This window comes from Drosophila persimilis, unplaced genomic scaffold (genome assembly GCF_003286085.1).
Source record: "Drosophila persimilis strain 14011-0111.01,24,50 unplaced genomic scaffold, DperRS2 tig00000606-arrow-arrow-pilon, whole genome shotgun sequence".
NCBI lineage: Eukaryota > Metazoa > Arthropoda > Insecta > Diptera > Drosophilidae > Drosophila > Drosophila persimilis.
In genome coordinates, this window is record NW_020825324.1 from 914,627 (window position 1) to 928,732 (window position 14,106).

The window sequence follows — 14,106 nt, forward strand, 5'->3', positions numbered from 1 at the left end:
CCGTATCCGCCTGTTCGTCTGTCCGTCTATCTGTCTGTCTATCTGTCTATCTGTCTGTCTGTCTGTAGGTCTGCCCCTCTGCTCCTGCATATGGGGCTCTGGGTGGTGGTCATTGGGTGGTGGTCATTGGGTGGTGGGTGCTGGGTAGCGGCCCAGTGGTGGATTGCAATTTGACGAATGCAATGGCGAATGCAGATAGACGGACAGTTGATAGATTGAAAGGAAGAAACCCTTGAAAATTGATGCAATTATAATGTAAATATTGTTTGGATTGGTCTGCCAATCTTTCAAGGCTTAAGATCCTTCAGTTTTTGTAATTTGTTCCCTTCTTTGCCGTTCACTTCTAAACATATGTGCTAAAAGTGCAGTCCGTAATTTTCAAAGGCGAAAATCTTGTCACATTAAAGGGTTTCCCTTGCCAGTGCGGGATCTCTATGAAAAGTGAGCAAAATGTTATTTTTAAAAAGATGATTACCATCATTTGCTGGTCTGTATCCTGTATATCTATCCAACTACATATCTTTATGTCTTATAGGGTGTTGAATGCTTACATACACAGATTGACACTCGGACACTTCAACGGGTAAAATGGCATTTGAAACTCTCTTATGGACAGATTTGGTATCAATAAATAAATAAGAAGACCCTTTCCGGATCAAGACAGCATTGATTCGCGAAAACCTCCAAATCAAAGAACTATCTCAAATACATTACACATCGATTATAGGTTATATTATATTATTGTTTATTATAGAAGCCAAAACTCAAGAAATTGTAGTTTTGCAAAACTAAATCCCAATGCCAGTCCACTTTTCGTTTCAGTTTCTGTCTGTATTTGAATTTTGGCTTCTACATATGGTATATCTATTCTATCATAATCATAAATCATATGGTAATAGCCAGAACGATGGATCTGCCAGGGGTATCGTATCTGAGAGCAGGAAGGCGGCATGGCACAGACAAATGTGACACCGCTCTAGGGTTAATCTCTGGCATATATCCTGACGCCGGCTCTCTATCGCACACACACACACACACACACACACATACATACGCAGGCAAAACAGAACACAGGACATTAAACAATTGAACGCGAAATGGTTTGAGGGAGGGGGGAATCGGGGGAACGGAGGGGCAACGAGTGGCTACAGGACACACCATTCACCATTCACCATTCACCATTATATAATAGGTGAAGCGTGCAACGGCAGAGATCGCGGGGCAACCAGCTGCCTACCTAAGCTTTTTCTTAGAGCCAAAGGCTTTCAAGGACAGGGCCACAAATCATCTCTACGCTCAAGTACAGTTGTGTCCGTTCGGGGAGAGCGCGGATTGCGGATTGCGGATTGCGGAAGAGAAAGAAAGAAATGGCGGGAAGAGTGCCAGAGAATATCGTTGGGGGGATCCTCCCACAGATATCAAGGAATGTTGAGGGTTTAGGCTAATTCTAATTCAAATTCTGTTCGCTGTAGAATTCTGTTTCTGTCCCTCGCCCCCCTCCCCCCCCGAGGATGAGGAGGGGCTGTTGAACTTTAAAATTGATTTGATTTTTCGCATCTTCCATGCGCCTTTGGCCCCACTCGAGAATGCATTAAATTTAGACGAAACGAGACAAGACGAGGCAGATAAGAATGAGGAAGGAAGACGAGAGAAGCAGCAACAGCATAGAGGGGCAGACACTTCATTCATGCCACGCGCGTCCCGTGCCGTCGACATTTAAAATAGACACGGATACCTCTGCATCTACCTCTGCCAGTGGCACGCCACATCCAACGCATTCATCCACAGTGGAGCCCTACCATTCTGGCACAGAATCCTCTCAACGGTGGCTCTCCATGCCGGCTAGTGGCCAGTGGTGGTCACACTGTAGTAGCAGTGGTGCTACTGTGTGGTGCTACAATGTTGCTACTGTGGCAACTGTTGGACGTTGGCGTCTAGAGTTGGGGTGTAGAAATCTCCCATTAGATTATGAATGGAAAGGACAGATGGCTGGACAGATGTGGGCCCCCTAGGAATACGCCTACTCATAGTAGAGAATGAATCGGAGTCAATGTGAATAAGAACAGAATGAAGTCGTCGTAGAGGTAGAGACAAAGATCCCCCACAAGCGGAGAGTGAATGAGGACATAAGGACATAGCCCTAGCAGGCTCTCTTAAAGACATCTAAGAGACAGATCGCCTTCAACGGACATCAATTACTAGTTTCATTCTCATACGAAAGATGTCCTTGCCTTTTAGCAAGTATCTTAATCTACTCGTACAATCGCAGAGTTATAGAAGACGACGATTTTCAACCAGTAGATGCTCAATCATTTCAGTAACGAAGATCTCACATCCTTAGTTCTTTTAGGAGATTTGATTGATATCGGAAGGATTTCATGGTATCCCTTTGTTTAAAATGTGTTAAATACGAGTAGAGTAGATGATCATCGAGTTAGTCTGATTCTGATTATGGATTATGGAATTGGTTGTACGAGTAATGATAGGCCAGGTATACTCACAAATTAAATTCGATTGGGGGAATCTGATCATTCATGAGATAGATTTTGACTGATTGATTCATACAGACTGAAACAGATTGGATGCTTTATGATGGCTGATATGGTTGATAGAGCGCTCCAGTGCCTATTGATCTGAACAGTTTCCAATTAATCGAACTGGGAATTTTAGGGGCTTGGGTTATGTACTGTCGAGGGGCTTGCTGTGAATGAAAGTATGTGAGCCTTCCAGCTCTACTTCTAATACATTCCGCAATCCATTTAATATGTTCCATACAATATACTACGTTGACTTTGTTGAAATATGATCTGCTAGGGATCACTAATGATTATAGATCTGAACCGATTGATGGATCGAATCGTTGGGTAGTTGCCTAATTTCGAATGTGTACCGAAAGGTCTGTGTCTGTCTGTATGTGTCTGGGGGCGGCTGGTTATAGGTTTTTTGTTTTGTTTTTCTTTAGTTTTAGAGCTGTTTCAATACACTGATGGTTATATTCCGCGTGCCCGATGGTGTGATAGTGGGAGAGTGTGATTTTTGTTTTTTGAAGAATTTGGCAAAACGAGAAAATTTTTAAACTGAATTGAAAAGCAACTAAAATTTATATTGAACTGACAGGAGGGTAAATGTTGTCCGAGTTCGAGTTGGGAGATCAGAGTTTTCATTTTGTTTTTGTTCAGGGTGGCATATGGGTAGGGGGTGCACTTGTGTTTTCTTACGATGAAGAAAGTTGAAGAAACACACAAAAGTTTTGTTTTGCTTTCATTCGATTGGATTCCTTTTCCTTTTCGTTTTTATTTTATTTTATTTATTTTTTTTTTTTGGTTCCATCTATGGTTTATTGATTTTTGCTTAGGTGACAACTCTGGTTTTGGGGTGGCTATGTGCGTGTATGTATGCGTGTGCGTGTGTGAGTTGTGTGTGTGCTGGTGCGAGCGAGATGGCAGTAGCTGGAAGTGCGTGAAGTGCGTACAAAAAAAATAGAAAAGGAAAACGAAAAGGAAAAGGAAAACTGGAAAACGCTGTCTCTTCCTCTCTCTTTTCCTTGCTCTTTCCACTCTCTCTCTCTCTCTCTCTCTCTCTCTCTCTGTCTCTTACACTTCCTCCCTCTCTCTATATCTTGTTTAAGCTGCTTACAATATTGAGGATTGAGGATTTTTGGAATATTTTTTTTTGCGGAATGGAATTCCTTTCGTATTTCTTGGGCTCACTTTTTCACTTGTACAATATTTTCGTTTTGGTATTTGTCACTGGCATTCAGCTGGAGGTTGCATCAACTTAAAAAAAACGGCGATAACCGACGGCGTCAGACTTTTCCGGCAGCTAAACGATAAGCGATATAGCGATATAGCGATATAACGATGGCGGTTACTGTTCCGGTGCTATATAGGTGGTCGCTGTGGCTGTGCCTGTGCCTGTGCCTGTGGTGCTGTGGTTGGACCTGAACCTGGAACTGGACCTGGACCCTGGACCCTGGAGCTGTGACTGTAACTGTAACTGTAACTGTGACTGTGGCTGTGGCTGGAACTGTGGCTGAGAGTCGAGTTGAGAGTCAAACGAACTAATGCGACGGCGACGACGAGTGAACTGGCAGCACGGGCACTGGCGGCGACCCTCGGATGTATGTGGCTCGATGGAAATGCGAGGAAAACTCTGCGCCAGCAGAGCCAGCGGCAGAGCAGTCAGCAGCAAGGCAGCGGCGTCACATTTTCCCCATACAGAGCAGACACACACACACACACACACACACACCGAAACAGTACACACACAAAGCGGTAGTGAAAGTTAAGTAAAGACCTCGGAAACCAAAATGGCTGACCATCCCATCTGTGCGGGTCGGTGTCGGTGTCGGTGTCGGTGTCGGTCGTCCCCCCGTGTGCGGCGTCTGTAATCCGCCTGTTTATCCGTTCCGAGGAGCCGGCAGCAGCAGCCTGCTTACAGCACAGTCACTCACAATTGTGTTCCGCCACCCATCACAAGCGCCATTCCAAGGGCAGGAGTGGGCGACAAAAACGCCATGAACTCCACACAAAAATTGCTCAGAGGAGCATTCCACATATTAATTTGCAGTTTAAAAGTATAATGGAAACCACAAACAAATTGTTGGAAAAACTGGTTTTAATGTGGGTAAAAAAGAGCAGTACTTTTTTTTAATTTGTAAAACTATTTTAAAAAAAACTGTTTAAAAATACATAAAGTGTGTTTGGCCTAAGCTCACAAATTTCTCCATCTGTATACTTTTGATTTTCCGTGGTAGGTTAAATGGCTTAGAAGTTAAAGCACTTTTATGGTCATGTTTAAGAATATAAATTTTGAATAGATTCTGTGAAATATCATTGATCTATCTAGGATATACACAGTCATCGAATTTCACTCTGTGCATCTGGCAAGAATTTAAAATGAGATTTAGGGCTATTTAAACAGATTTTGTAGTCTATGAAATATATCCTATTTCCTGTGCCAACTTATTGTTTTTAGTTCCAAACTTTTCTAATTCGAATAAAATGTAAATACAAATGAAATTCGGTTAATTAATCTTTTAAAAGGCACATATATATGTAAGTACAGGGATAAAGTTAGGATCTAGATATCCGAAAAATAAAGACAAAATCAGGAATTACAGACGTACAGTAATGGAAAAAATAATATGAAATGTTACCTCTATAATTTGTTTACAAGCATTTTAGAAAAAGATAAGAATAAGAATCAAATTTTTTAAATTATTTTCTTATATGAACCCTACTGAAAACAAAAAATTGTGCACTGAGCATTACTTTTTCCATGACTGTATCGTACAGAACTTGGGGCATTAGGCTTTCCCTGTCTGTTTGATCTTGAGGAGGGGAGGGGCATCGCATCAGGGGTAGGAGGACTTCTGGCGCTCACTGTCACGATCCAGGACGGGCGGCCTGGACCCGTGGGCGGCCGGCGGTGTTAAGGTTGAGAAATGCTCTCTGGGCACCTAGGGAAAAGTGGCAGAGAGCGACGACGGATAAACGTATGTATATTTTCCATCTGATTGGTTTGGTTTTGGTCTTCTGTTAAACGGTGACGACGCTGCGCAGTCGACGCAGGCATTGGCGTGGTCGTCGGCGTCGGCGTCGGCGTTGGCGTTGGCGTTGGCATCGACTTTGACTCTGCTGCGCTGTCGACGTCACGAGGGTGAGTGTGAAAAGCGAAATTTTCATTGTCACAGACCACTGCCGGATAGGCAGAGGAGGGAAAACTCATGGAAAACTCTAAAAACAAGGGTAGCAAGAGCAGCAACAGACGCCAACGCTCGCTCTCTCTCTCTCTCTCTCTCTCTCTCTCGCTCGCTGTCTCTCTTTTTTCCGACTGTCTGTGTGTCCGTCCTTCTGTCTGTTTTCCCTGTTGGTTCGTATAAATGTCGGAAAATTCTGCTTGTCGGCACAGCTGCTCTGCTCTTCGATGAAAATCTACTCAGGAATCGGACAGGAAGAAAGGAAGAAGGGAACAGAGAGAGCGATAGGAAGGAAGCGAATGAGGATGAGAGCAATATGGGAAAAGAGAGAGAGAGAGAGAGAGCATATTGATAAATTTAATTTTGTACCAAAAAAGAAAACTACAAGAAATGTACCCACACACAAAGATGTACCCAATTGCAACCCAAGATCATTACATTTCCAATTTGTTCCAATCGTAATTTATTCGAATACATATGACATTTTGTGTGTACATGTTTTTAGGTTTCTTTTCTGTCAAAGGTCATGCAATCAGAGGCAGTGAAAAATCTCATTTCTGTGGAAATTCGTTCTATTAAATAAAGGTAAATAAATAGAGGTATACATATGTAGATATATTTAGACATTCCATGTAACTTTTACAAAGTTTCTCTGGAACTGCTGGAAACCGAAAAGTCAGCAAAACTTCATGGCAGAGAGTGCCTTTAAGCCGTGGTGACCATCCTTAGAAGCATAGTATTAATACTGAAAAAATACTAGTAATACTGTAATTAGAAATAAATACTGTACCAAATGAATCGAATAGTAGGAAGAATCTAAACAGTAGACGATCAACAGAACTCGATAGAAGAACAGAAGAAAGAGTGGAAGGTAATGAGGACTATGAAGAGAGTGCAGAATGGTGTAGAAAGAGGATAACAGAAGAATAGGAGCAGAGGAGCAGAGGAAGAGTGGTAGTGTTGCAATTAGATCAGGATGGTCCCATTGATCTGTTCCTTGCACCGTCTTTATCACTCTCTTTCCTATGACCTTGCTCGTATGAATGTAAACATATTTCTTACGTCTGCTTCCTCATTTTCACTTTCCAATTTTCTTCCTCTTTGGCTGGCTCTGCCTCCTCTTCGTCTGCTCTTTCGCTCGTCGACCTTCCTTCGACTGCTTCATCTTTCACTTCCACTTCCACTGCCACTCCGACCTTCCTCTTTCCCTATAGAGCTAAATCCGATGCGCACCCCGAATAGCCGCAAAAATTCAGAAATATCCGACTGTTACCAACCCAACACAGCCCACACACACACAGACACACACACACACACACACACGCACACATACCCGAATTGTTTTCTATCCCGTTTCTGAATTTCATGTAACCGAACTGTTTTTTCAACCCCAAAAAACGGGACAAGGACAAGGTCGAGGATACGGCATATGTCTGTGTGTGTGCGTGTGTGTGTGTGTGTGTGTGTGTGTGCACGATGCGTGTGCGTGCGGCAGGAATATACAGGACCTTACAGCCGGCTCTCGCACTGTCCTGGGCCGTAGCTCTAGCTCTAGCTCTACCTCTAGCCATGATTGAGGGGGATACTGCGAGAGTTAGACAACAATCGACGAGCCACCACCCACCCCCGAGGGCGAAACTGCGACGCACTTTTCAATATCGGGTTGCGATTTTGATTCGGGATAACGGTGAGCATTCCTTTCCATTCCATTCCGTTGCGTTGCGTTGCGTCGCTACAACGCAGAAACCGACGCTACGCTTTCCACCGACGGCACAGAGAATGTCCTCATGTGTAGATTTACCCTCCCACAGTCGGTTCACACTGCCCACCATCCAACATCAACGTCTGGGATGGCCCGTCAGGTTTTTCCGTTCCGAAAATGTATCAGATATTCCGCCATTCCACACGTTTCTATGCGATGTTTAGCCGATAGGTGAAGAAGGTGTTTTGATCGATCGAGAAAATGGTGGAATCTCCGCAGAAATATCGCCATAGCCTACTCCATATCGATCTGGCCAGCGAATCCCTTGAATGGCACATGCCATGGTAGAAAAGCGTCGGTGGAAAAGGTGTCGTGCGACAGTAGTTTGGGCGAGTATCCCGTTTGTCATGCCGCTGCTGCGGATCGAAAATCGGATGTATGTACATATGTAAATGATAAACGGGACTTTGTACAGCAGCCACCCCACCGCACAGCCAGCACTCTCCTCCCCTGCCCTTGGCTTATTTATTTTTTTTATTATTATTATTTCATTAGATTGCAACCCTCGTGTGTGTCAACCCCCCTTTCATAACCATACACATGCCCATCCCCCTTTACCCCTCTGCTGCTCTGCTGTCCCGTGCCGGAATAGAGGACCGGGAGGACGGAAAAGTGCGTATCTGGACGGGATGGGATGCGATAGGATGCGACAATGGGTGCCGTTCCGGAGTCCTGGCTTGGGGGGAGGGGAGCTGACGTCACCAAGTTGAGTGTCGTTCCGAAATGGTGCAGGTTATGGATCACCTTTCTTAATGGATCATATCCCATAGGAGTGATGTCTAAGAAGAAGAAGGATCTGTGGTGAAAGGATGCAAAAGGGTATAGGTACGTATGAGTATGTACAGAACTGAACACAGGGGCACGTGTGCCTTTGATTAGTTTTATTCCTCGTACTCTGCTTTCCCGTTTCATCTGCTTATTGGAACTTGTATCCTTTCTCTTCTTGTTCTAACAGTTCTTCATTCTCGCCTTCTGCTTCATTTCCTTCACTTCCTCATCTGCTGGTGCAGTGACCTCAATGCGTTTTTAATAAGTTCTGCTTCTGCCTCCGACACCGACACCGACAGCGCCAGTTCTCCCGAACTCGGTCTAGGCTGATTGGATGATGATAATCTCACGGCAGGACCCTTGCTCCACTCTCCCCATTCTCTCTCTCTCTCTCTCTCTCCATGACAGAAGAAGAAAGCGCGTGCGGCATGCAACATGCATCCTGCGCGGCCAGTCAGCGAAAGTGCCTGCCAGTCGCACTCTCCCTTGGGGCCAGGTCAGCACCCGTGCCGTGCCTCAACTGGACTGAACCCTATCATCGGCAATCGGGGATCGGGGATCGAGGATCGAGGATCGAGGATCGGCGATCCTTGATCTCCTCCATCGTCATCAGGTGCACCTGCTGCTGCCGCTGCTGCTGCCGCCCGTGTTTGTTGGTTTTTCGCTCATTTAGCAGCTCCCCCGTTTTAGATTCTTCTCGTTGCCTTATTATTATGGCCATCAAAGGGGTATTACCGTTATAGCCAGAGCTGTGCCACCGCGCAGAAGAAAGCCTTGCAAAGGACATTCAAATATATTTAAATTTATGGAAACTTCACAAAAATTTTGCCTAAATCGTAATCGCAAGAATATTGCGAAAACTGGAGCAGGGCTGATCTGACGAATGCTGCTGCAAAGGGTATCCAGAAGATTCGGTCTCTCTCTCTATCTCTCTCTCTCCCGGTGCTGTTCCCCCATTTCTTGGTTAACGGTGAACGATGAACGGTGAATGGTTAACGGGAATGCAGTTGAGGGTGTGACTCAGAGAGGGGGCAAAGGCAGAGGCAGAGGCAAAGGCAGAGGCAGAGGCAGAGCTGTTGCAATAGATGCTGCTGCTGCCTGACCCTAACCCATTCCCCTACCATTCTCCTGGCACCATTCCCTGGCAATGCACCGAACGGGCCGTGCCATGTCATGCTCTCCTCTCCTCCCGTCCACTTCCCTCCCCAGCCCTCGGCGGTGCCATTCGATACTCGTAATCTTGACTCTTCTCATAATTATCATATCAGCAACGACAACAACCAGCTCAAAGAAGAAAGGGGGAATGAAGGATAAAGGATTGCATTTCGCCAAGGTGGTAGGTGCCGTGCCACGAGAGGCAGCAAGGAGACGGTGGACGGGGGATGGGGGAAATGCAGGACCAAGTCGCGTGCCCATTTGCCGGTGGATGGATGGCCAGCCAGCCAGCCAGCCAGCCAGCCAGCCACAACCCCTCGCTGCTGTGTGTGTGCGCTGTTGCATCGTTGCAGACTCCCTCTTTCTCGTTCTTCTTCTTCAGTAGAGAGAAACGCGTGTGCCACATGGCCCCGTGCCCATATCCAAGCCCCTGCCCCTGCCCCTGCCCCTGCCCCTACCCTTGTGCAGTGCAGGCAGGATCTTGTGCAATCTGATCTGCCTGCATCGCGTTGTCGCTTTGCATATTGCGGTCCCAAGTTGCAGGTTCCATGTTGCAGGTTGCAGGCTGGACGGTTCCCCGACGTTTACCAGCTCGTCCCAAGTGTCTTAATCAGCGCTTAATGAGTTGTGATTGCGTAATCGGAGAGGACTCCGAGAGCACACGGGACGGAGGTGGGGGATGTGGCAGCCCCAACAGCAGCTGGTTTACCTGTTGAGGCTGCTGTGCGGTTGTTGGTGCTCGCCACAAATATAGCAATTATGAGAAGTCGCAGCTCCGACATCCTGCCCCCAAGAGGGAGGTGTGGCCCGATAATGTTGTCAGCTCAATTACAAGAAACTGACGGCCCCTCCCCTCCTCCTGTGGAGCAACAAAAACAATGCAACGCGAAAAGAAACGGGAAACGGGAAACGCAGCGCAAATGAAAACATAAAATTTCAATATTGCAGCATGAACAAACAAAAATAAAGGATAAAGGATAAAGACTACAAATTGGTGGGTAGGACTAGTGCCAGCAGAGACTAGGGCTACGAAGGGGTAGGGGCCCAATTGCCTGGAATCATCTCTCAAGTGACAGCAAAGCCCCTACAAATGCAGAAACAAGTAGACAGAAACCCTGGTACCCTGGTTATTTATGGGAAAATCGATTCACAGTGAAACGATACAAAAAGATTCGATTCAAAGGGCAATTGATTAGAGGAACGATTGAACGTCAAGTGAAATTGATAAAGGATAGCACGGGAACTGCTGTTGAACAGGGCCATAGAGACCATTGAAAGATTTCCAGTATAAACTATGTTAAAAGAGTGTTAGGGAATCGATGGATGAGGAATCCACTAATTAAGAAACTAGTAGAGCAATTCTGGAAGGAAAGGCGCTGCCAAGAATTGGAATAGGAAGGCAACTTATTGGAAGAGGAGTCATTGATACAGGTCTGATACATGGGGGGTACCTATAGATGGAATACCGGAAACGGTATGAATGGATTTCAGTAGAAAGGGGAACAGTAACGGCCCTCGAAAAGCGGTCGAATGGACAGAGGAACAATGGAATGAGACATTCTTGATTGGGAACGATGGGAAGACTAAAGTGCGAGACAGGGAAAGGTGAAGATTGAAAGCATGTTGGGAAGGATGTATAGGGAAAAGATCAAACATATCCGGATCCACTGATGCACGGATTGCCAGCCCAACATTTTGAGTATCTCTCACCTGGCAGTATTACACCTTGATTGAAAGTCCAGTGCTGTCGCCGAATCGGCACCTCAGGCACCTCAGGCACCGCAAACCGGTCAGTCATCAGCGCTTTGGGGTGTCATCGGCAGATTGCAGTTGCAGCCTTGTTACGTGTATGATCCCCTCAATAAAAAGTTTATTATTTATTATAAAAACAATCAGCAACTGAAAATTGAAACGACTTGCGCCGAAGGAGACGGAGGGACCGGGACCAGGGCAGTTATTGGCGCGAGATCAAGGGAGAAGCACCGGGATAGTCCCTGACCATCTGCAGGCCACCCAGGACCATGCTTTGGGGTATCCTTTGGCCGGGTCCGGCCTCGTCGTGCTCATTAACGCCGCGAATTAACGGGCATTTAGCCACAAAACAAAAGGTGAACAAAATGTCCCTGGCACTGCCACTGGCAGAACACCAACGAAGCAGCTATCGCCTGGGTGGGGTATGGGGCATGGGGCATGCAGCTGAGGCAGGCTCGTCGCATGTCTGGCGGCCATAAAAAAAATGCATATTTAAAATGCATAACAATGAGAAAGCAGCACGCAAAACTTTTACGGCCAGCGCTAGGATCGGCTTGGAGCGGAGCGGAGGGGATCGGATCGGATCAAGGATCAAGGATCGGAACGCGGATATGCACCCACATAGGAGTGCCAGTTGCTCGAGGGTAAACCGCTGAACAAACAGCCACAACACCACCACCAAAAAAAAACAAAAAAAACGAAAAACAAATGCAGCAGCAAAAATTAAGCTGGAATTTTGAGTGGCACGCGCCGTTCGCGATCCACGAGCCATGATCCACGATCCTCGATCCCCGATCCACGATCCACGATCCTCGATCCTCGATCCTCGATCACCGAACCTCCTTCACTGCACTGCTTATCCTTAATTTTGTTGGCTCTTCTCCTGCTGTCCGGCTGTCGTCTGGCTACTGGCTCTCTCCCTGTCCTGCTCCTTGCTCTCCTTGTGGGACAGGTGCAAAAAACTCTTATTTTTTTTCCGTTTGTGTTTTTGTTTTTCTTTTCTTTGTGTGTGTTTTCAGACACACACAGACACAGAGACAGACACATGTACAGTTCTACATCCCTGATCGTGGCTGCCCTTGTGCCGGGCTCTGCATTAATTCGCTTCTTTATTTTTCGGTAATTGCCGAAAAGGTTCCGAATGAACGAGCGAATCCTCGTGCTCATACACCCTGGCCAATGTCCCATGTCCCTGCTATTCGTGCTCTGATCCAGCGTCAGCCGGATTATAGCCAACAGACCACACCATCCTATATACATATAGGCACTACCATACTATACCCATACCCCTGCCCAAAACATCCAAAGCCGACTCTTACTGTCCCGTCCTGTTCAGTTCTGTTCTGTTCTGGGGCTGATCCTTTGCGCTTGATTACGATTTTTGGGGCACTTCCCATTTCTCAAAAGTCACCTCTGCAGCCGTGCGATCATTGACTCTTGTCAGGCAATGAACAGGCACTCACGCACACACGAGTGTGCAGTGTGTCCTGGATGTTTCTGGATGCCTTTAAGTTTGTAGTCTTTTCGTTGGGACCTACATATTTGGCATTTTACTTTGATTTTTGTATAAAACCCAACAAATTTGAATCTTAAAAAATGTTGAAAATTACATAACACTGAGAGCAATGGAGGACAGGGACATCTGTCTATATCCAGCAGACGCTAGAACGTTGGGATGACATGTTTCTTCAAGTTTTGGGCGCCATTCGAGAGCCACAGCAGATGCAGGGCATCATCTTCCTGGTCCAGTCCAGTTCTCCCTTTCGATTTTGGCTAATTTTGAATAACAAAAGCCCCTAAAATTGTAGCCTGATCCGTCTATACAAACCATATTTCCATATCCATTGTGCGGATCGCAGCGGCCGTCTTGGGATGCTGTGCGTCCGCCACTTCTCACGCTGACCAGTCCAGTCCACGTCCACGTCGACTGACCGCCCAGTCTGGCCCGTGTCCAGGTCTAGTCCCAGTCCCAGTTCCAGTCCGATCTGGTCCTGCCCTCGATCGGACAGCTGTGTCGCTGCCCAAAAAGCTGCGAAACTAGAAAAAGCTTATTGTTATTTGATTCCTTTGTTGTCCCCACAATAGCCACCAATGATCATAGTCCTTTGGACATCTTGGACATTTGGGTGCTGTGCTCTGGGCGGTCACAAAAATAAGAATAGAACAGGGTCGGTCCGGACCGGACCGGAGTGGACCAGACCAGAACGTTTCCAACTGGTTCGAAGGTAGGACTCTTTGAATGGAGCAATCTTTAAGCTTATTCTGCTCTTAGAAAATATTATCAACTCGAAGTAGGGGGGAAAATGTTCCCACAGTTACAATTCCCATGGAAAACCAAATGCTGGTCAGTCCTGGCTGATCTCCACAAACAGATCTGACAGATTATATCTGAAATATAGAAGCTAGTTAAGATTTGGGAACGCCCATCTACAGAAAGACGATAATAGGTACAAGTTATCCGCCCTGATGTTGCGTCTCTTTATGGATTGAACAAAATAGATCATCGAACACCTAGCGGAACTATATGACAAAACTTATCTCCTTTCAGTAAGAAATAATCCATCAATATACAAGATATTGTTATTTATCATCTCTAAATGTCCTTTCCATTCGACCCTTGCAAGTATTTAGTGGGTTTAGTGGAATAGGATTGTTTATTGAACCATTCCTTGGCGTCTGACAGATATAGGTCCCTATTGATGGCCACTTTACGTCTGTTGATGAGTATATGTATAAAGCTCCTAGCATTTGAGTCCAATTCATTTATCTATGATACTTATGATAATAGTGATTATTTCTTAAGTCCCTATCAAATCAGGCTTGGCCAATATGATGGCCATTTTTGAATGTTTTGTACAGTCTCATTTACTAAATGCGTTCCGATAATTGCCATTTCGAGTGCCACATGATGTTCCCGATGTACTTAGAAGACATCTCGAGTTGATATCAAATCAATAACATCTGCATT

The 14,106-nt window shown here is 45.8% G+C and overlaps 1 protein-coding gene across 1 annotated transcript in view; it reads right to left on the reverse strand.

Moving 5' to 3' along the window:
- The window catches only part of LOC6597399 (insulin-like growth factor 2 mRNA-binding protein 1), a 28,754-nt gene extending 25,695 nt beyond the window's left edge, over positions 1–3,059 (reverse strand). Inside the window, exon 1 of the mRNA XM_026990644.1 lies at positions 2,502–3,059. The gene's annotated coding sequence lies outside the window, so the exon portion shown is untranslated. The remainder of the gene's footprint in view (positions 1–2,501) is intronic.
- Between the last annotated feature and the right edge of the window lie 11,047 nt (positions 3,060–14,106).